Genomic DNA, 21540 nt, shown 5'->3' on the forward strand with positions numbered 1-21540 from the left:
AGTTAGCACTATTTATCAGTTGCCAGAAATAGCTTTCATATCTTATTGTAGGGATGGTCAACCTCTCTGGCCCCATGAGCAATATACCAAAATCTTCATATGCCTGACAACCTGTTGTCCCAGAATTTATATGAATCTCCTAATTGGGGAAGGTACAAGTATTAGGGTCATATCTGCCTTCTTTCCAGTTAGCTTTACTAAAGCTTTTTTTGGTTCGTTTCTATGGGGAAAGAGGAAGGGAAAGGAGGTTGTAGTTTTCTTCTTTCCTTTCTGAAGCACTGGTATATGCGATACACCAATATCGGTATACCTGATACACTGCACTTGTTCAGTTCTCTGGAAGATGGCAGTCATCGTTTTGCTGAACGGCTCCCTCTGGTTAGTGAGCACTGGGTAACGAGCAGCATGATCAGACCAAAGGTGTTTTACATGGAAGGCCTGTTTACACAGGAGGGGCCAGAGGGTGATGGTGTCCCCATACAGAGATGAGCCTGGAGATGAGCCCGTGAGAGTCCATGAAGCTGGCTTTCAAGTAAAGGCACGCTTTAGCAGGTTCAGTTCTGAAATGTGTTGCGTATAGAAATGGAGGAACAGAAAGTAAAATGAGAATATTTTTCACATACCACATGTAATAATCCTTTAAGTACTCTGTGAGCCCTCTAGTGGTGCTCTCCATGCCCTGGAACCTTCCAGGAGCCACGTAGCCCTTTTGCCCACCATGTTAGTACCAACACTACTCTTCAGGGTTCAGCGGGCGCATCTCCTTGTTTCAGATTACTATTAAAAACACAGAGATAAGAACCTTATTTCTGCCTATCCATGATAAAACCTCCTTTGGAAGGTAAGGAGGAACTGGCTGAAACCTCTCCCCCTCTTTAATCCTCCCTGTACAACTTCAGTTCTTCTGCAAGAGATGCCTGCTCCTCAGTGGGTGTCCCGCAGCTCCCCAGCTCCCACCTCGCAGCCACCACCACACTCCCATGGCGTTGTTCAGACCCGTAGGTGCACACGTTGTAATTCTGCAGAGATGACGTTATAATGAGCTTCTGGGCTGCTGTATCCATGGGGTGGAAGCTGTGACTGCCTGCCTTGTGTGCGGTGCTGCTGATGGCTGGCTCATGAACCAGGGCCGTGCGAGGGCTCTGCTCTCACAGGAGTGCATGGCGGCTACATCCCAGGCAGCCATCGTGGACAATTACGGCAACGTTATGCCTACCATAGCAGCTACAGGTCTGGCTTTCAGCATGCCATGCTATCTGGGGTTTGCCGAAGCAGGGCGGTAAGGGCTGCAAGCAAGAATTCACCAGAGAATAACTGGGCTGGAAAATCCTAAACTTATTTCTGAAAGAGCTCAGCTATGGGATTTCTATGCAGCAAGAACCATCACTCTGCTTTTATTCTAAACACAGTTCTGAGTGCTCCTTTATTTTTTAGAATTGACTCATAAAGACTACAGGAGGGCACCAATTAGTGAAATAAACCTCTAATCCTCAGTGCAGTGCCTGCTATAGGACTGCTGTTTGACAGCCTTCTTGCTAATCAATTCTCTTCAGTCAGCTAAATGCCATAGATGCTATGTAAATAAATGCAAGTTTAAGAGTGTTCTTCAGTGAGCGGTTAAAGCTATGTTCCTTCTACTCCACCATAAAATCAGCATGCATGGTAACAGATATCTACCCCACCTTGTACAAATGACTTTTCTTGTTCGTTTGATTGCTGCGGCTTGGGAAAAAACAGAAGCAGGGAATAGCAATAAACTGCCTGTTCTTCTTGAGCAACATTTTAAAAATCTGATACCTCAGTGGAAACCCAGGCATAAAGCAAAGATGTATATTTTAGAGTCATAATGAAGCCCACAGTTTAGGTGGTTGTTTTACTTCCATTGTAAATTTTAAGCCAGACTGCCATCCTTCAGCTTTCTTGATGAAAGGGCTCCACCTCGTAGCCTTCCTCATGGGTAACATTCATCCAGAGGAGATTTTTTTTCCTTACAAGTTGATATTTCATTGAAATACATAAGTGTAGTTTGGACTGAGGCGGTGTGCAGAATCCTGTCAAAGACAAATGGAACCCAACTCCATCAAGAATGATGGAAAAAAACACATCGTCTTCAATAAAACTAGAATTTCACCCCTAGTGTTTGGTGTGTCAGAGAGCAACACCTTTTAATTGACAAAACTTTTTTTTTCCTAAGCAGGGCCACAGGAAGCTGGACAACAGTGTGCATTTGTTATTTCTCTTCTGTGCTGTCCTGAGACTAGAGCAATGATGCTCAGGAAGAGATAATCAAACACCTAATAGTTTCAATACTACATCCCAGTATCCTTTAACACAGAGATCAGTGTATTATCGCCAGGAGGAAATGGAGACATGAAAACATGAAATGACTTGCCCTGAATTGTCCAGCAAAACTTGAAATAAAGCACAGGTCTTGGGTGTTTGTGGCATGGAGCAGACATTTAGAACAAAGTAAATAAGATGATACTGTGTCCTGCAAGTTTCACTGAGTTGCTCACATAATATTCTTGGTCTGTCTTCATACTAGTGTTGGATAATAGATCTTGAATATGTAAAACATTTTGTTTGAGTGTGTAGCATTTAAGAATTTTCAAAAGCTCCAAAGTTCCATCATCTTGCCTGTGTAGGGAAATGTATCCTTTCCTCTTTTTTGGTTTGGGTTTTTTTTTTCCAGTGTGGGTTTAGTTTATCATTTCTTATGATATTGGGTGATATAGATCATGGACTACTTCAAACACTCATTCTTTTTACAGATAAGTGATCTTAATTATACAGATTTCTTCCATATAATGGGAACTTATTAATCTAGCAATGTGTTATACATTAATAGTAACTAATTTCCACATATATTGTTTATCAACATTTTAGCGCGTGGCACAGGTGATGAGCTTTTCACTGATTAAAGTGGTGAGTCAACTGAGGTAAACTATACTGACAGACCGTATGCATCTGAGATAGGACTGTTGAAACCTAAGGATTTCATAAAGCAGAAACAAACATACCACATTTCTTACTCTCCAAATGTTACTAATTTAGGAGCCACCGCTCATTTCCTCCTATGCACACACACACACAAAATGTTCATCATTTTATTAAGTACAGAGGATTTAACATGTTCACATACTGCACATGCAAAGCAATCCTGAAATCTTTAGTATAATTAATAGGAAGTTAAATGATTTCAGAGTATGTGTATAACAGGCAAGATTGCTTAGGGGAATCTTTCTGAATTCAGAAACAGAAAAAGGCGGTAGCAGATCCTGCAAATTCAGCCCAGTGCAAATTAGAGTACAAAAGACTGGTTGTGCGAAAAACTAGAGTTGAACTCAGTGAATCCTGGTGAAATTCCATGACAGCAAAATTTAACAATTTCTTTGGAGAATATTTGAGAAGGTTTTTTTAAAAAAAAATGTTTTTTCAATTTTCTGTTTAGTATGAGAGGCTCAGAAATTTGATTTTTGGTTTTCTTACCTTATCAAGACCCTATCCATTTAGGAAAACATTAGAGGCTTTCTCTCTACCTTGGACTGAAAATACGCATGTTTATTATAAAACAGCTTTAAAATATGTAGCATATTTTCCTGCCAAAGGTCTGTGTCTGTTGTTACTGGGGCTAGTGGTTTGGCATAATAAATCATACAAGTTGTCATGGGGAAAGTGCAAGGCAAGCATCACGAGTGTGTGGTAAAAAACATGGATCATTTTATTTAAATACAGATATTCTCTATTTTTAAATACACATTTTGAGAAAAAAAACCAATGATTTTGTTAACTATTTATCTTTAATTCAGTGACAGCAATAGTGCAGAAGCACTATTTTTCCCTCTTAATTTCTGCTGCCCTGCCTATGCAGAGGGAGTTGAGTGTGTAGTTTTGTGGGGTTGTGGGTTTCTGCCTGTGGTCCACAGACTCCTGTGCTCACAGATGACTTCTGCAGGGACTGCCAGGAGGCCAGCTAGCCAGGCAAGGCCCTGCTCAGTGGGGTAAAGCTCATCCTACCAGCCTTCAGCCCTCCGGCAGAAAACTGTAGGGACCTGTGATGAGACAAGCTGAAAATCACTGCTATTACAGATTTTCACAAAGGCCACCTTGTCCCTAGCAGTAGTGTCTCTGGGCTCCCGCCATGATCACAGATGAGATAAGGGCATCCTCAGTCACTTGCCCAGAGAAGTCCATCTCCCTCCACTGATAAGAAGATCAACCCTAGTGGATGAACCTCCAAGAGCTAAAATTTGCCTCTATGAATTTTGCCCCCAGTTATGCTCCCCTCCATCCAAACCAGAGGTGTCACAGAACTGGAGGGGGTGCCTTCACAGTAAGAGCAGCTCTGCCAAACCAGTGCCCGCCTTCCACTGAAAAAGAAGGTCCTGCTCCCTCTCCCCTTCCCCCTTTCCTCCGTTACAGGTACCCTCCTTATATTGGCTTTGGCAACTGCATGGCCTCAGGGTGAGTCGGCTCAGTTGACAGGTTGACACATCTGGCAGCAAAAGTTCTGTTATTTGCATATTTATTTACATGCATTGTTAGATTTCCACTGGGTCAATTCTCTGAATTGATTTGCCCCAGGGCTATCTGATTGCTGCAGCCACACCAAGGGGAATGGGCTGGGAGCATGTGGCTGGGGGAGGAGAGAGCATGAGGAGGAGGACCTCCTCCCTCTTCCTTGGCAAGACTGAGCAAGACGTGAGATCATAACCAGAAGATGAAGCTTGGTGACAGGTGAAGCCAACATGAGCTGGTGCTGCTGCTGTCCTGCCCCGTTCCTTGCTCCTGTCCTGCTCTCCTGTCCTTGCACCGGCTCCGGGGCTCAGCTGCCTGGGCTGGCTGCAGGAGTTGACTTTGCAGAAAGGTCAATGCTTCCTTGCAGCCCTTGTTTTCAGCTGCATTGGCAGAAATGCATTTCTCTACTTGCTGCTCATGCAGGCAAGGGCCCACCCACCGTGGTGGAAAGGAGCAGGCAGGGCAGGAGCACGGGACCACAGCAGATAGGGTGCAGATGGGCTTGAGCTACTTTGGAAGTGTCTCTGAGATATCTAGAGCAAATGATGAGCCTGAGCTGTGAGATCGCATCCTTGAGAGCCCCCCTGGAAGTGTTCACAGTGTCTCTCTTCCACATCATTCCCCTCTTAAGAAACAAATGTCTCCTTATGGCAAGAGCTGCGGATTGATTTTAAAACACATGAAGCCAGCCGAAAACAAAATATATGTGACAGCTATCACAAAACTGCCGCTTTAACAGTGATGGCAGCCTAGATGTCGAAACAGTGCTGATAAAGTCAGATGCACTGCGGCGGCAGTCGTCAAAACCTGACATGATGGGAGGTATCCTTCCTGTACCTACACACAGCCATCCCAGAAGCCAGAACTGTCTTTCTGCATCTGGCTTATAAAAGCTTACTTCTTATGCTGCACATATCAATTCAGCTTTGTTTTCTTCTGTGTGATGAACAAATGTGAGCATTTGGGTTTAGTAAGCCACAGCTGCGAGGTACCTCTGACAGGGGATCTGCAAAACCAAATCCCCCAGTCTGATGAATATTCTCAAAACTAAGTGCATTCAGGCTTCTGTACGCTGGATATCACACAAGCTTTCATAAGACATAAGGGACTGGCGAAACAGAACAGTAAGTTTAATTAAAAACCAAAAGGCAACTATGAAAGCAACTACGACAGTAACTAAAGAGTGCCTAAAAAAACAGAGGGTAACTATGCCTTCTTGAGATGTGAAGGATTAGCTGTTACAGGCTTGATTTATCACTGTATTATACCGATTTTATGCTGGTGTAAAAACAGGATGATAGAGCTGTGCTGAATATCACTAAGTATGCATCCCTTCAGTTCTGTCATACACTCTCACAGGCATAAAAACAGCTAATAATTGAGCAAATCAAAGAAAAACCTACTAAAAATGAAATGGTAGAAATGTCAGGTGCAGGGAAAGACAATCATTATATTCCTTGATCAACGCAGTTCTACTGCAATGATCCGGCCTGAGGGGCAACAGAAATTTACTGAAAAGATAATTTTCAGTAAGATAAAGACCCCTTGCAAAGCAGCATTAAAATGTCTTTGATAAGTAACTAAACCAGCCTGAAAGTTTCTTAAATACTCTAGAGTTAAATCTACACCGTGCATATTTGACTGTCTCCATCTTACCTTGTTATTTAATGCTTGCAGCTCTTTAAACCCTGTTCTGTTATTGTTAAGCTTGTTGTACAGTACTTTATTGGTTTAGGAGATCCTTTGATTCACAGTGACTTACTCACAGAATAGTATTATAATCAACAGAAACAAGCCTGTGACCCTCTGTAACAGTAGCACATGCTGAGTGGATATTATGCCACACATTGCAAAATTTATATTCTTCACAAAGCATATGTTTCATGTCGTGAGAATTCCTATTTCTTCTCTAAAATTACACGCGAGGCTTTATCAAGTGCAAAAGGCACTAGGAAGTGCACTTGAAAACACTCTGAAGCTCTGGAAATGCCAAGGAAGCACATTTCTACGCCTGTTTATTTGAACAGAAACGTCAATATGCAGAGTGATCGCTAGGCTAGAACAATGCAGGAAAAGAACTTGCAAAAAGGGGGCCAGCGTGGCTGGGATTAGCGTATTGTGAGAAAAGTACACCTTGCCGTGGCAGCAGGACGTTTGAAGAATGCAGTAACAAATGGCTTCGTTTAATTACATCGATGATTGGTTACTTTTAGCTATTTAAAACATTGCAAATGTATTCCGTATGTGATTGTTTCAAGGAAATATTTGGCTTGCTTTCAGTCAGGAATAATCAGTGGCAATGTTACTTTCACAGTAAATGTACACGAAGTTTATGAGCGACTGAGCAGTGGGACATAAAGATATCTATTTGGCATTTCCAAGTTTTATGGGTTTTCTTCAGAAGAAACTTCTGAGAAGTCTGTTTACACATGTAGATATCTATGTACACTCATTTACTGTAAGTGAAAGCAGATTTGTGTCATCTGTTACCTTTATTTTGATCGACTATAGATTGTTTGCCCTTTGATTGCTGTCAATGTTCTGTGGGGCTATTTGTTTTCCTGCAGAGTTAATGGTATTAAAGGAGAAGGCATTGCCTTCTTTTTAGGATGAATTCATTTAAAAAGTGTTTTTGTTTAAAAGGGGAAAAAACCCCAAAACAAACAGATTGCCCATTCTCTCACCTGTCCACTTTGGGAAGTGTGCGCAAACACAGATGCCTGGGACACGGAGTTTATTACTGATTAAGGGAGAATATTTTAGTGAGGAGCCCTCTGTTAAATTATTGGCAACAAATCACTTGTCCCTCAGGGCACACAGCACTTGCGTTTCTACTGGTAAGAACTGGAGGGAACGTGGTCTAAATTTATCTACTATTTATGCTGAAAAGCTTTAATAAAGGCTTAATTGTGAAGGGGTTTCCAAGTAATGACTTGTGGCTGGTGAACGTATCCCAGTCCAGGGAAAATAACTGTTCTGCTGCATATTTCAGAATCTTGGGGATTAGGAACGTGGACGGTGAAATTTATGAAAAGAAGTGTAAATAAATACATCAAGATGTGATCATTTGGAGATTGCTTCTCATAGTTGCTCTTCCCCCTCCTTTTGCCTTATTCTCTCCCGTTGCTCAGCCCCGACTGTCTTCCTTTTGCGACAGTGGGGCGGGCTGGGAGACGGTGCGGAGACCCGGGGTCTGGCTGGTGGCTCACCCACGGTCGGGAGGGGCTGGTCCCACCCTGCTGCCCTCGAAGGGCTCCAGCCTTCCTGGAGAAGCTTCCAAACACGCCTTCTTAGGAGAAAGCAAAAAAAAAAAAATGAAGGCTTGGGGTTTTGTTGTCAGTGTTAACCATAGAGAGAAGCCGTACCTGCTGCGGGCGAGGGCTTCGTCACCCGGCAGCGCTGCTCTGGCAACGATCATCCTTCCTTTGCTTTCTGTGGAGGACTTTGTTTCTCCACCTGAAAAATGGAAGCAGCTTTGCTATTCGTCTTTCCCACTGTAGTTTTCCAGCAGCGGGTGTGCTGCAGCAGCACGGGAGAGCTTGAAGAGTCCACTGCTCTCACACCACAGAGAGGGAGAAATGCACATGGGCTTGGAGAGCCTTTCAAGAGACTCTTGAACCTGAACTTGGTTGCCTCCACACCTGTTTTGAAAGAAAGCAAAGAGCCGATCGGTCCTAATGAAACCAGTATTGCAGCAAAGGGAATTTAAATCCTAGGCATGTTTTGCTTCAAGACTGTGCAGGCTTTTCCATTTGGTCACTGGTCTGCCTTTTTATTCCAGTGCTGTTGTAGGAAAGTAAATTAGGACTAATGAGAAACAAAATGGCTTCTGTTCCTAAGTAGATACAGTTATGGCCATCAGATGTAAGTTTTAATTATCATTGAGGGAATTGCGTACTAACATTTTTTCTTTTGTTTCAGGCTGTAATTATCTCATTTCACACCTTTATGGTCATTACTTGTTTTCACGGGCAGATTTTGTGTAGTCCCTCATACTGTGTTAAAAAAGAATCTGAAATTACTAGCACCATAATTAGGACTGAAAATAGGAACAGCTCTTCCTAATAATTGCAGATATGATAAGTAATTGTGATTTATGTTGGCTTTTTATGTCAACATGAGTTTTACAAAAAGCAAACAAACAAAAACATGTCAAAAACCCCCTACTTCTTTTTTGCCAATCTGTCCCCTTCTTCCTGGTTTCTGTGAGCTGTGGCCACACTGTGGGAAAGCTGTGGGCTGAGCATATTTGTCTATCAGGTTATCAGGTGTTGCTGCATCTCTCCAGAGCGTAACCTGGGCATGAACCACACTGGAGCTCATCCACCTTATGCTGTCCTCCCTCTGTGCCACATCCTGAAGCAGTGTCCTGATGCAAGAAGAAAGCTGCATGTACACGGAAATGAAGCGGTGCCTCTCCTTCAAGTGGACCTGAGCTCTTCACTTTTATTCCTCATTGCCTCATAGAAGGAGAGAAACCTGAAAAGCAAATGAATGCAGCTTTTAAAATAGCCATTTTAAAGCAAGGCTGTAAACTGCAAACAAGCTGGGCTGAGTTCCACAGAAGAGAAAGGAAAGTGAGTTCTGGAGGTGTTTAAAAGATGTGTAAATGTGGTGCTGAGGGACATGGTTTAGTGGTAACTTGGCAGTGCTATGTTAACCATTGGACTTGATGATCTTAAAGGTCTCCTCCAAAAAAAAATTATTCTATGATTCTATGATTTTGCCTTCTCCTGTCCTGCAAAAGTGGCTCTGCCTATTGCTGCCTCCCGCCAGGCACGGCCAGCCTGGCTGCCTGCAGACCCCTGGTTCAAGGGGGCGAGGAGGCCTGTGTTCCTGCTTGGCAGCTCGCAAGGGTGGAATAACTGAACTGGCAAAGTCAGAGAACCCAGTAGCTGGGAACCCACAGTGCTAAGCGTGTTGCGGAGCTACAGGAAGCCAACACAGAAATATCTGTCCCCAAGTCGTCCTCTGAAGCATGTCTGGTGGGCAAGGGTCCATTGCAACCTCCCCGATTTCAAGATACTGCAAAAGTGCTTTAAGCAATTAAAAAATTGTGACAGTTTTTCCAAAAACAGGTGTTTATATTTTGTGTGTTTGCAACCTTGATTTTTAGAGATAATTGTGTAACAAACCAGATGTTTTGCATTTCAATCACGTATCATGAACCTTGAGGTCTGGTGGCTACAGTCAGGCAGAACTTAAGGCTTAGAGGTTTGGGACCATCTGGTAGAACATCCACTGTTCTCATTCTGTCCTTTCAGTGATGACTCAGACATAAAAAAATTCTCACTTTTTTGATTTTTCTTAAAATTTGGTTTACATTAATATTGACATACAAATAAAACCCAGAAAGTTATCAGATGCATGAACTTATCATTAATACCAATGTTGAATGACTAAGTAAGATCAGAGTGCTTTTTCTCCTCCCCTGCATTTCCATGGAATAAGAAACTGGTAATATGCCCAAAAAACCTCTTTCAAAACGTTGCTTCACAATCGCTGACTAGAAAGATCAGAACATTTCCTGAAATGTTGTGGTTTGCATAAGGTCACAGTGAAGATCAAATGGGAAAATTGTACTGTGTACCAGTTGAGATACGCAAGTCTTTTGACCACTAATTTTGCTGTTTTGTCATTTTGAATATTTCCTGGGAAATGAACATAATTAAGACACCTCTACATATTTTATTATGCATATATCTGTATTTACATACCTACGCATATATAAAGTAAGTACAAAGATTTTTGGGTTTTTCAGATGCAACTGCGAAAGTGAAGTTACTTCAGAAAATTAGCTAGTAATAAAATGTCAGCATTTTTCCTTGAAAGACAGGAAAGCGTGAATAAAGATTAGATTCAGAAAAACAAAAATTCACCTGGAAAAACATGCACTAACTATTGTTCTTTATCACAGTGCAGTTGGGTAGTCACCTACAGCTATGGCGGTATGGCAGGTATCCTTGAACACTACTGAGGGCTGCATGCTTATGGCTTATACTTTTCTCAAAACTGGTAACTGAAGTATATAGGGAGGTAAATTAAAATAAAGGGAATATCAGAGTATCAGTCCTAATAGCGCATTGGAAGCCGTAAAACTACAATGTGTTGTCTGGCACATGGTGTATCTGAAGTTCATCTGAAAGTTGGAAGGGGCCGCAGGAAGTCATCTAATACACCTCAGAGATAACAATGTAAATCAGCTTTTGTGGCAATTAAGGTATGTGTGGTGAAAACAGAGGCAGATGCATGTTTAGATTAGTGAGTTACGCTAGGTATGATAGGTGCTGAAACTTCAAGAATTGATTGCCAAATATGTTGTTATTCCCATTCTGGGCAAATGTTTGGGAATACGAGAAGAGTCATTAACATCCCTTCTCTCAGCAAGTACCAGTGTAACAAGTAGCAAAACGTCTGAAAACATGCTATGCAGCCCTCTGTAGAACCGGCTGCTCACGTGATGCGACAATATTGTCTTACATTTTTTCATATTTGGTCTTTTGTCTCCTGGTGTCCTAGAATGATATTTTTCCACTTTTTTTTTTCCTAAGTCTTGATGTTAGAGACTAAAATGAAATATATGATGGAGCCTTCAGTTCTCTGGGTCATGAGGAATATTCACTTGGGGAGAGTCAATCGCACATCAGAGAGGCATTTATAATGGTCATTTTAACCCTGCAATGCTCTGGCCTGTGCCAAAGAAAACTGTATTGGCAAGGATCGATGTTATTCACAATGTTATCTTTCCTGCTTTGCTCATGGCAAGAACTTATGCTTATAACTTATCATAGTTCACTTCCGAAGTCTGGTGTTGTCATGTGAAGCCAAAGAGAGCAGATGTTGTTGTGATGGTGATTATTAGCGTTATTATTGATGTTGTTTATAAATTAAAGCCTGTTTAGGAGAGCAGTTACATGCGTTCTTTAGTCCCATGGAACCGAAAGGGCTGCTGAGCTGCCCATGCTTGTTTAAATGCTATTCTAAATGGGGATGAACCTGAACATACGTTGAAGTGCTTCACTGAACTGGAGCCCACTAGAGATATGGAAAGTCTCGTTTTCTTCATGGGACGAACCTTTGTTCGTTCCAGCTAGACCATGCAGGCATAAATCATGCTGAACAGCCAAAGAAGTATCTCCCTGCATAAATTCCTGGATTGCTTAAACTTAACACCTAATTACAGAGCTGGTGAACCTAGATATACTGAAGGCGGTTTGAAAGGCTGCCTGAAACATCATGGGTTGAGATGCCTTTGTCGGGAGCATTGTGCTGTGATGTGTAACGTGGGTAGATTCCTGTGGGATGTTGACAGTTTGTGGGAAATGCATGTAGGAGGAACTGGGTTACGAAGACCAGGAGTTTAATTTTTTTTTCCTTTCCTTCTCTCTCATTGCACTGTTTATGGGCTTGGGGATTTTGGGGGCGGGCGTGGGGGGGAGGAGGTGTGTTGTTTTGTTTTGTTCTCTTTTTAATGTAGGGGGAAGGAAGAGCTTCTGTTTTTGGAAAAATCTGGCCAATACATGCAGCATGTCATGAGTCACTTGTTCCTGGAGGTTCGAGACTACACCGGTCCTACCCTCCCAAAACAATGCTGGTCGATGCTCCTGAAAGCTCTGATGTTCCATTTTTGCTCATGGCATTTATATGGAGTGATAATCACTTGATAAGCCATGGATTTATGTAATAAATTAATCAGCTCTGCAGCGTTTCCTCCACCCTCTGCCTGCCAGTCTGTCTCTACTGGGACTTTTTCAGTTTTTTCCAGTTACAAATAGCTCTCGGTATTATTATTTTCTTTTAAATCATTTCAGGAAAATGTTTTTTCCTCTTCACAGCAGAAGTGGATTTTTTCCTCTGTGTTATTCTGGCCTGAGGCGCAGGGCAGGCACGATGTGGGTCTGCATCAGCAGTGGGTTCTCCGCATGCAAATATGCAGAGTTTAAAGTTCACTGGCTGACGGCAATGCAAGGATAGGGCCAGCAGCTTTGCCACTGGAAAAGGGTAAATCTTACCTTCATGAACAACTTGTGACTCTTGCATCTAAAATCAACAGGGCATGAGATATCACATCTGAAGTAGTAATGCCATTAGTTACAGAAAAGCTATTTTCATGGCACTCTCCCTCACGTACTTCCTTTTTCCTCTCCTGAATGTATGCTGGAATTGGCATATGATATCAGGCCATGATCTCTTTAATCTAAAGATGGTGTATATAACTTCTTGACAAATATTTCTTGGATGTAATGAATTTGCATATTCTAATTTTCTTTATAAGCGTTCAGTCCATTTTAATCCTGCTAGAACAAAGAGTTCCAGAGAATAATTTTGTTTTTGTGTTGCGTGAAAAAAATGCAGTCTTTTATCACTACTTATGGAATTTTATCATGTAATGTTTCCACTTTTTGAATGAGAGAAATGTTGAATAGGAGCACAGGATATTTCATTTGAATTAGAGCCATCATATTGCAACCTCTAATATATTCCATCTTATTTTGTCTTTAAATTAAATGGACCTAATCCTTTTTATCTTTTCATATAGAAAATTCTTCGTTCCTCTACTTATTTTAATTATTTTTTACCTGAATCCCCTCTGTTACTGTATTATCTCCTACAAAAGCAGTGACCAAAACTGAACACAGCATCCCAGTTGGCGGTGTATTATTCATTTACCTACCACATTATGCTGTTTATCATGTATTTTCCACCCCGTGTCTTACGTCTCATAATACATCATTTGCCTTTTTTTTTTTTTTTCTTCAGAGATGACATACTCTAGAAAAGGTTTCCTGCAGAGCTGTCGTCAGGAGTGATCCGACCTTTTTCAGGAGTGTCACAGGTTATAAGCCAGTAAAGTGTGCGTGACTTTCCAATCGCTTCTACTAATGGTTGTTGTTTTTTATTTATCAGTATGTACTGGGCTGCCATTCATATGGCCTTTTTAGGGTCCTCACTGTGTTTTTCCTCAATTTGGGCCAATACCGTGTGTATGTGTGTTCTGTAGATGCTCCCACATAAGCACATAGCCCTTTTGTGGGTTCATTCCCATCACCAGCCCTGCTAGAAGACACGAGACACCCCACCTCACTCTCTGCCAGGCCATCTGGGTTGGTTGTTCTTACTTTTCATTTCACGCCTCTGTACTGTGCTCCAGTTGTTAGTGCCGAGCTCGTACCGGGGCTCATGCAGGCACATCTGAGCTGCCTTTGAACTTGTTAGCTCAGGTGAAGCTGGCAGCAGTAGGTAGTGTAGGAGGCTGCAAGCCCTCCTGGTTTGCACAGCCTCCATTAGGTAGCTGTGGTGATTTCTGGGCTGATACACCTACCCTCCTGCGGTACGGGAACTACGCTAGCAAAAAATGACTTACGTAAGCTCCTCAACCTTCAGCCGTGCTTCTGAGGGCAACTTGTTCGTGGCCTTCGTATTTCAGCCATGAGGATGGTTTCTCTGGCATCCCGGTTTGCCACATGTGTTAAACAGCCTTTCTGGTAAAAAAAACCAAACAACTTTATTAAAGGCTTTTGGGTAGTTCTAGTGCATTATATCCACTGAGGTAACTCCACTGATTCCAGCTTTTTATAGGCCTCCACCTAACAAAGCTCATAATCAGTTGCTTAGTATTAAGCTACTGCTGGTGGGATTTTTTCAATGCCCAAATGCAAATGCCTGCTCCTATGCTTTACTCAGGGACGGCTCTCTGTTTACGCACTTGGCTGAAGAAATAGGCTATTTTATGGGATGTAAGTCTTTACACTTTAGTGTCTAAAAAATTCCTTTCTGTAGCAAGCAGAGCAGGTACAGGTTCTGTAGTCCTGCGCTACGAAGCCTACTTACTGATAGCTGGAAACGCTGGCTGCTTTATAAACTAACTGTCTTTATAAACCTAGGACAAAAGAGCGTTCAGATTAAGCAATAATTTGAGCAAGATTAAGAGGAAGAGAGAGAACACATGGCCAGTTAGTCACCAGAGATACACACGCATGCATAAAGTAAATCCCCAACCTGTTATAGTAATGCACTTAGTTACTGGAAATGCAATACGAGCTTACTTTCATGAGCAAGGATGAAAGAACTCGTTTAACCTTTGTACAGCATTTTCCACCCACACAGAAAAGTGACATCAGATGCTTCGCATAGGTAAAAAACAAGTCAGCATTTGGGAGACTCCCGAACTAGAGACAGAGATACCGAGATACCTCCTTGCCACGACGTTTGTTCACTGAACTTGCTACATGCTTGCGGTGGGTCACTTGAAACCTCTCGTTGCTCGTTTCTGGATCTTAACGACTCCGACGCAGAAAAAGAACTTTTCAGCCCTGTGCGTAAAGCACTGGACATGAAGCACTTGCTAGAAGGTATTTAATGTTTGTATATGCAGTATAAAGTAAGACTTTTGCATTTAAGTTGAGGAATACTTTACTTTCCAACATGCTGCTGATCGAATCGTTGTCACTGAAGAGATTTTTCATAAGGTCAGTCATTAGCTGGCCTTTAAGTAAAAGCATAAAGCCTTGGCAAAGGAGTTTAAATGAGCATCACCGAGACAGCGAAGTAAGACGCAGGCTGGAAGCGTCTACCTCTGTGCAACACCTGGGTGGGTTTCAGTCCACTTCCGTGTCACTTAAGACGCACTGCAGAATTTCTGAAGTTCAAGGTTTCTAATCTTTGCAGAGCATCTCTGTGCTAATATTTTGTGTTGCTTTCAAAAAAACAAGTTGGGGCTTAGTTCCTGCGTGTCCCAGCATACAACAAGACAGGATTTGGTTTTAATTGGCATTTTTGACCTATGTGAACGCACTTATTCCTCCTTCCTCCCTCCTGCCCCCCAAAAGTGTTTGAGAAATAAACTTTGATGTGCTGGGAGAAGTAGCATGTGCTTGTGAAGGGAGAAGGTGGGGGTGGCGGAGGTGGTGGAAGGAGTTCAGTTTGTCAACACGACAGCCAGGAAGCAAGTTATTTATAACGCTTGTGGTGGAGAGGGGGCCAGCCCACATGTTTTTAAAAAAGAGTTTAACTGATCGCATGGTACAGCTAATTCGGTTATTTGTAAATACGTTCCGCTTGCAGTCTTGGCGGAGACAGAGGGAGAGTGAAAAGAGGATCACGGCACAGGGCACGGCTGGTCTGGCTCAGAGCACCTACGCTGGGGTGCTGCCCCCACGTCACCACCCAGCTCTCTCTGGACTTCAGCCATGCTCCTGAAAAGGACTTTGCTGTCCCTAGAGAAAGTATGAGTGGAGGCACGCAGGAACTGACACTTTCTCAGAACTCAAAAATCCTTTATTGAAAAGACGGCTCTGACAATGCACAGCCTAAATTTTGAACGAGTTCTTAAACCGCAGAATATCTCATTTTCAGCTGGGTTTCTTCACCCTATCAAAGAGGAAGTTAACTGTGAGAGGCATATGACCATGACACTATACTTGGCTGGACTGACATCAAAAGAAATTAATTTTGGACACATAAAGATTTTTAAAATCACTGCTTCAGTACAGTCACATTTAGATTTTTTTTTTTTTTCAATGATGTACAGCATATAGTGAGCTATTCTCGTGGACTGAACAACACTCTAAGTCCCATGATGTATGCATGACACGGACTTGACACTGCTGCTACATTCCTTCAGTTCAACAGCCGTGTGAAGGCTGTATCATCCTGAGCTAAAAAAGGTCAAAAAAATAGCTTTATCTCAAGAGAGATAGCCGGCATTTTAATGCTTGGCCATGCAAACCTCAAATCACATGCGTGTGTATTTGTACGTATATATACATATATATATGATATACATGAGCAGATATATATACACAACAGTACTGTATTATTCAATACAGACATATTTTAATTTCATTTTCTTATAGTAAAAAAAAATAAAAATAACACAAACAAGTCCATCTCCTTTTTTTTTTTTCTTAAAGGCAGTAAGAGACCTAAGTATATGACATAGCAGATTAAATTTTGGGGAATATGCAAGTATTTGTACCGTATTTTTATACTTGGAAAAGTAGATAGAAGGTACATTTTTAATAATAATATTAAAAAAAAAAGACAAAAATCCGTACTGGGGTCTAGCTTGTTAAAGAAAAGGCAAGAAGGGAGAAGTTGCAAGAGGTATTGCTGTAGTAACCTCCGTGAGTTACATCCATTTACTGGTTAGAAAACTAAAATTACTTAAGGGCATGCCCTGCCCTTCTTACTCTGGGAGTCTGCCCATCGGAGTCCTGCACAGCAGTTGGAGGTCCAGCTGGGGACGTGCTACTCACCCCAGTGCAGAAGCTTCACAGGTAGCATGGAGTGAACCTTCTGGGTGAAATTCTGGCCCTATTGAGGTTGGCAGGTGTTTTGCGACTGGCTACAATGGACCCAGAACGTAATCCTCTTTCTCCAGAAGAGAAGCTAGGAACCAGAATTAATACCTGGGTACAGAACTGCAGGACTTTCATATTTTTTAGTATCAGGGACCTGCTTTTGGCCTGAAAGATCACAGGATGAACCAGGAAAGGAAATGATGGAACAAAGATGAGCAGCTATTTCACTGATTTCCTGATGTTCCAGAGAGGTAGGAAATTAGGATCAGTGGGGATTTATATGTACTTTGCTGGCAAGATTTACCAGAGCTTTCCCACACCTGAGATTGAGAGAATGTATTTGACAAATTTTGCTTTCATTAAAACAAAACAAAGCAAAGCAAAGCAAAACAAAAGACAGCCAAGAACAAACTTGGAAAGGTACATTTTGAAAGCAAAAAGCTTTAAAAGGAACAAACATTTGGAAAAGATCTTTTGGATGACAAAGACTTTGGTATCCTAAAATGCAGGACACCCTGTGCTCTTCCAATACTGCATACAATGATGGAAATTCCTGCACCTTCAGCATCATTGGGAAGCATCTTAGTTCATAGTTGGCAATACATGACACTGGTATGGCATTAAAAGGAGCATTTACTTAAAAGTTGCAATGTGCATCCAGTCTGTGAAGTCTTACAAATAGGGAAAGACTAAATGGAATTCCCATTAGATTAATGCATGTATGAAAATAGATATTTCAGCAAGCAACGCTGTTTCACTTCTCAGGCCAACTACGCAGAACAGAAACCTATTTAGGGATGCACAGAGAGAGAAATTATATTTCCATTTTAGTAATAGTATTGGACTATACAAACTTGCATTTCAGCCTTTAGTTTATTTTTTTAATCTAATATTTATATTCCTGGATAGACACAGCAAAATGTATCAGCAAAAGCTGTTCTGTCCCTACAAAGTATAAAGACTGGCTCTAGCAAATTACAAAGGTGTCCAAGCCCATCATTCCTTACTTGATGGTTTGCTCAGTGTAACATAGTTTAGCTCTTCCTGGTGGATCAAAAATAATGTTTTCTCTGGAAAGGACAGGAGACTTCTCAACCTTAATCCTCTCCCACATTTCTATCAGGCTAATCTCTGGGCTATGTCCTTGTATTACCTAAAATAACTGATAGCAGCCACGTCTTCTGGGTCTCCCAACTATGTTTTCTAGTTGATTTTTCCCAGGAATAAATTCAGGCAGTCAAGTCCCAGCACTCCCCTCCAGTTCAGTTGTAATAATACTATTTTATATTCTCAATGCTGGATTGTAATTTCTTGGGATTTTACCTGTGTTTTGAACCATGATCAACAAATGATAAATTGATACCATCTGCAGATGCTATCGGTCTACATGTTATAATAGCTATGGCTAATTATTTAAACTAATTACAAACAATTTTATAGGACCTTTTTTTGTAAATTTATTTTCAAATAATACTTAATTACCTGGTAAAAGTTTTTAAACTGGCAAGCAAACTAATTGAGACAAACGTCTCAAAACCATGATCTCTTTTCTAGGAGGGGAAATGCTAGAGTAAGACTGGGAGCAGATGAAACTTTATAAGATTTGCACAACTTATTTATACTGAAAGTCCATAATACCTTTAACAGCATTAGTCAATCCATTTCAGGCTAATATGACCTTTCTAGACTGAGTATGGATCCAAACCAAAAAAATCTGTGTTTTCTGAGTTTCAAATATATTTGGTTACAAAATTCTTTCTTTGCATTTTCTCTATGCATTTTATGGACTTTGAGTAGAACTGGATTAAACATTCCAGCGGGAGCAGTTTCAGCCCCGGTGATCCATCCCTGAAGCCGCGTGCTAGCATTGATTAGGCTGTGTTGCAAGTATTGTGAAACTGGAATATTTGTTTTGAAAAGGCACAGATCCTCAAGTTGGAAAGTCTCAACCACTTCTTTTGGTTAACAAATTATTTCTAGCACTAAAGCACTAACTTTTCTTTCTTTTTTTTTTTTTCTGTACAAAATGCGGGCTTGACTTATTAATGGAAAATTATAATTAACCTCAAATTTGTATTTTCTCATTTATATATTTGTAGGGCAGCGGGAGCATTTAATCAGGAAAGGAAGCGACCAGATTTTTTCATTTTCAACTTACCAAGCCATGGTGCTGCCCGGCTGCCCTGCAAAAATCTCGCATGTCTCCCATGAACCAGGCAGCAGCAAATGAGCCCATTAGGTAGTTCGTCCTGCTCAGATGACCAGCTGGGTAACAGAGAATCCTGACATTTTAAACAGAACCGACAATTCAACAGTAACTTCTACAGCTGTGAGAGAGTTCATTATGTCAAGGGACTGCATCTACAATGCACAATGGAAGTGAATCTGGGCAGGATTTGAATAAAAAGGAGCTAAGCTGTGTGGAGGGACAACATGGAAGATCAAATGAAGAGCTGAGGATGCCTTTGTGTGAATACGAATGCATGAAAAGAGACTGTGGATGGAACTGAATTTCACCCACGGAAGCAGCGTCCCCACGCACAAGCACTGTGGGCTAAGCTTCCCTGTCGGACTTGGGTTTTGCCAAAGTGCAGCACAGCATGAGGAAGTTTCAGGCAGAGCTGTGGTGCAGAGAAGCAACTCCGGTGGCCAAATAAACTCAGACAGTATTAGACACCTAGAAAGAGCACACGTTATTTTTATTTGTTTTTTTTTCATTAAATGGATCCTAGAAGACAAACTCTCTGTTCAAGAAAATCTGTCAAAGTAGATTTCAACCATGCTGTGCTGGCATCCTCAGAAAGTCCTTGCCTAGATGTCAGTTCATTGTTACTATTAAAAAAGGTGGGCACACGGTAGCGGACTGCAGGACGCAAGCTCAAAACAGTAATTCAAAACTATATGACGATGTGGATTAAGCTACTGGGTGACTTGTACAGTACCCTGGTGTTGCATGACCTAACCTAACGAGAGATGTATGCAAGCAAAACCTGCAGTCAGAGTCCTTAGAAGGCAAAGAGCACATTAAACCACATCAAGGCCTCTGTGAGCTACTTCTAAAATGTTAACAAGCAGCTTGCTTAAAGAGTGGTGGCAATGATAAGAGAGACAGAGATAGAGAACGTAATTGGCTAAAAATAATTTTACTGCCAGAATGCTCTTTTGAACTGCTTACTGTAGTTTCACAGCAAGTTTTTTTGCAATTTCAGGCTGTATTTGGCAAAGTTTCATTTGAAACAAAAAATGAAGAGGAGATATTATCCCATATGTCTACTAAATACTAGCTGACAAGAGGAAAATATGACTGGGCCAGCAGCATTACCGGCTTTAGATCTCTTGGAAAAACTTAGAATGGATGAAATGTAAGGGAGGGTGCAAAAGGTGTCTGATGGCGTGTTACTGAATGGAGGGGTGAGTGGGTTGTGGGAGTTGTTGTTTTTAAATCGCATTAATAAAATGGTTGCAAACATGACTCACGTGGCAGCAATCGCCTTCCTGAGCTAAAAGGCAGAAGGAGACCTGGTCCCACCTGCAGCCCATCAACTCCCATCACGGCTGTTGGGGTTGCAGCCCCAGCTCAGATGCTGAAGGTGAGACTCTTGGAGGCACCGCAGTAGCCTGGCTTCAACACAGGTGATAAGATACAGCATCTCACTGTGCCAGAGCTGGGCTCACAACAGGTGTCTCCTAAAGCGCGTGGACCTCCCCAAGCTGAAACAGACCCCCAGGTGATGGCAGGGGTGTGCTGCTGGTGTGTGGCCCTTCAGTGCACCACTAGCCCGGCCATCGTTTCACCCCTCTGGACCAGGGTTTGCTCTCCCAAAGCGGGAAGCTCAGGTGGCCATGGTGCCCTGTGGCTCCCGAGAAATAAACCCCCCATTTTGGATCAGCCAGGACTATACTTTAATTAAACACAGTTGTATTGTTTGAAAAACTCTGCAACGCACTGGCCATGGCTGATGTTAAGAGAAACTAGAGAATTACGAGACAGGCTTTTTTTCATTGCTCCCTATGCAACCCGGTGTCTTCAGAGAGTAGCTGTGCTGTTTGTTTATTATTGTTATTAGCTTTTATTAGATTCAGTGCAACCTACCTCAGAGTGCCCCTTGTTTTTCAATTTCTGGTTTGACACCATTATTTGTACTGAGGAAAAGTTCAATATATTGTAGAAATTACTATAAAGTGAATTATTATAGGATAAATTATTAAATTTTCTTATATAATATTTTAATAAATAATAACCAATTGTTGAAATATATTAAATGTGAATACTTTTGTAGCTGGCTAGGGGGACAGCAAACAATTTTAGCAGCTATGAAATGTTTACATTCGTGGTATTGGTAGGAAAATTGAGGGGTTTTTTTATACAAACTAAGCAATACCTTGATTCAGACACATTTTTGAGGTGAAGATCTGTAGCAGTTCCAGCAATTGGTTGATATGACATCTACCTACCACAGTAGAAGAAACACTTTCTTTTTATAAATGTAAAAAAGCTATAAAGATGAATGATAATTGTTTGCTGTGCAATTAAATAGCTAATGTTGACATTTCAATTATCATCATTAGCCTTCAGCCTGAACACCCTACTGAAACGAATAAGATCAGCTTACAACCACGCAGAGAGCCCTCGCTTCAGGCTGTCTGAAGAGTTGGGCATAATTCCCTGTGCTGGGCTCCTGTTTAGCTAATGTCTGGAAGGTTGCTTCCATCACCACGA

General features: G+C 41.6%; 1 long non-coding RNA gene across 1 annotated transcript in view; it reads left to right on the forward strand.

The window, feature by feature from the left end:
• The window catches only part of LOC141749549 (uncharacterized), an 85796-nt gene extending 64991 nt beyond the window's left edge, over positions 1-20805 (forward strand). Inside the window, exons 3-5 of the long non-coding RNA XR_012589401.1 lie at positions 13279-13372; positions 14626-14870; positions 18920-20805. This is a non-coding gene — a long non-coding RNA (uncharacterized LOC141749549). The remainder of the gene's footprint in view (positions 1-13278; positions 13373-14625; positions 14871-18919) is intronic.
• The last annotated feature ends 735 nt before the right edge of the window (positions 20806-21540 follow it).

The sequence above is a fragment of the Larus michahellis genome, chromosome 1, assembly GCF_964199755.1.
Source record: "Larus michahellis chromosome 1, bLarMic1.1, whole genome shotgun sequence".
Lineage (NCBI taxonomy): Eukaryota > Metazoa > Chordata > Aves > Charadriiformes > Laridae > Larus > Larus michahellis.